This window comes from Pinus tabuliformis, chromosome 8 (assembly GCF_031772625.1).
Source record: "Pinus tabuliformis cultivar Carrire ecotype Pingquan chromosome 8, CPIR1, whole genome shotgun sequence".
Taxonomy (NCBI): domain Eukaryota; kingdom Viridiplantae; phylum Streptophyta; class Pinopsida; order Pinales; family Pinaceae; genus Pinus; species Pinus tabuliformis.
The window spans coordinates 2,030,861,685-2,030,864,078 of record NC_142294.1 but is presented as its reverse complement, the minus strand read 5'-3'; positions in this window follow the sequence as shown (position 1 = coordinate 2,030,864,078).

Genomic DNA, 2,394 nt, shown 5'->3' with positions numbered 1-2,394 from the left:
CTCAAGATTCTTCAAGAGGAAGAGATGGTCGAAGAGGATGAGGAAGATATTTCAGAGGCAGGGGGGCAGACATTCTCAAGGAGAAAAGGCAAATTTGCACTGCATTTGCTGCAAAAGAAATGGATCACATGATGCCTCTACATGCAAGCTACCATGGGACAAAATTGAGCAGAAAAGAAAGCAACAGAAAGGTAAAACTGATGATACAGACAAAGGTAAAGCACCTGAATCCACTCACTATGTTGTGGCACAATGTAATGTTATTAAAGTAAATGAAGATTTATTTAATGCTTCACTTGCTTCTTGGAAAAATGATTGGTTGCTTGATTCAGGAGCAACCTGCCACATGACTCATAGAAAAGATTTTTTTGAAGATTTCACTGACAATGTTGATGGAGCAGTATACTTTGCAGACCAATCAAAAATCAAGCCATCAAGGCTTGGCACAGTTAGGCTTAAATTGCTTGGTCTTCCAGACTTTCTTCTACATCATGTTCTATATCTCCCACAGCTTAAGAGAAACTTGCTGTCCTTGGTCCACATCCGCCAGCAAGGTCACTCCGTTCATATATTTGATGGAAAGCTTGAGTTAAGAAGAGCATCTGACCACTCACTTGTCATGAGGGGAATAGAAGAAGAAAGGCTTATCAAGCTGCAAGGAACCTCTGCTCATGCACAACATTTCTCATACAATTCTCATCATGAAGAAGGTACACTTCCATCAAGTTTATTATGGCATGCTAGATTTGGACATTTGAACTATGACAATCTCCGCTTGTTGAAGAAAAATGGTGTTGTTGGTTTTCCTACAATTCCTAGGAAACTTAAGCAATGTGATGCTTGCATTATAGGAAAGCATAGCAAACAGCCTTTTCATGATTCACATTCAAGAGCACATAAAAAACTTGAACTCATTCATTCAGATTTATGTGGTCCAATGCTTGTTCCTTCTGCAAATGGAAATAAATATATCATGAGATTTATTGATTACTACACCATAATGTGTTGGGTTTATTTATTGAAGAACAAATCTGATGCTTTTCAAACATTCAAGAATTTTCATAAATGGATTGAAAATGATGCACAATCTCATATTGGGTCTATTCGCACTGAAAATAGAAAAGAATACACATTAAATGAATTTGAAAACTATCTTCGCCAACATGGGATCAAACATCAAACAACTGTGCCTTATAATCCCCAACAGAATGGTGTAGCTGAAAGAATGAATAGGACAATCTTAAATATGGTACGATCCATGCTCTTCTTCAAAAATGTAAAGATAATGTTTTGGGCTGATGTTGTTCTATGTGATGCATATATAAAGAATAGATGTCCATATAATGCTATTAGAAACAAGACTCCTTATGAAATGTGGAATGGACATGTTCCTTCGGTAAAGCATCTCAGGGTCTTTGGTTCCACCTGTTATGCCTTGATACCAAAGGTACATAGAAACAAACTTGGTGCTAGAAGTCGTAAGTGTATCTTCCTGGGGTATTCAAACACCTCCAAAGCATACCGCCTCTAGGATGAAGTAAATAAGAAGTTTGTTATATCTAGAGATGTAATTTCCTTGAATCATCCAAAACTGACAATGTTGTTGAGTGGCAACTTGATTGCTTGGATAGATTCGCAAAAGCAAAATCATTTCAAGAATTTGATAATCATATTGCACATCTTGAAGGGGGGATTCCTATACTAGATCAACATGTGGAATCTTCTTCTGAAGAACACTCTCCCCTGCATGAAACTCCAACAACGGATGATGCTTTAAGTGATGTAATTGATAGAATTGGGAGACTCAATCTTGATTCAGTCCCAACTCAATCAATGGAGCAGCTTGGACCATCTGAGAAAGGTCCCCCAAAGTGGCTAACAAAGACACTTGAAATTGTTCATCCTGATGAAGTTGGAAAGACAGGAACCAGAAATTCAAACCGGCAAAATGGAGGTGATGTAGATGACTCTAATTCACCTGTTGATATGGATGTTTCTTATGATTGTGAATTGAACTTGTCTACAGATTTTGAACCAACTTCCTTCAAATAAGATACTTCTCATGATGAATGGAAAGAAGCGATGCAAAAGGAGTATGATGCCCTCATAAAGAATGACCCTTGGAAGCTGGTTGATCCTCCATTAGGAACCAAACCAATTTGCTGCAAGTGGGTCTACAAGAACAAGTATAAAGCTGATGGCTCACTTGACACGCACAAAGCTAGGCTTGTGGCAAAAGGTTTTGCACAGAAGGAAGGGGTTGATTATGAGGAGACTTTTTCCCCCACAGCAAAATGGGCTACCATTCGGACACTCTTTGCACTAGCAGCTTAAAACGGTTGGAAAGTCCATCAAATGGATGTAAAAATTGTTTTCTTGAATGGAGATCTAAAA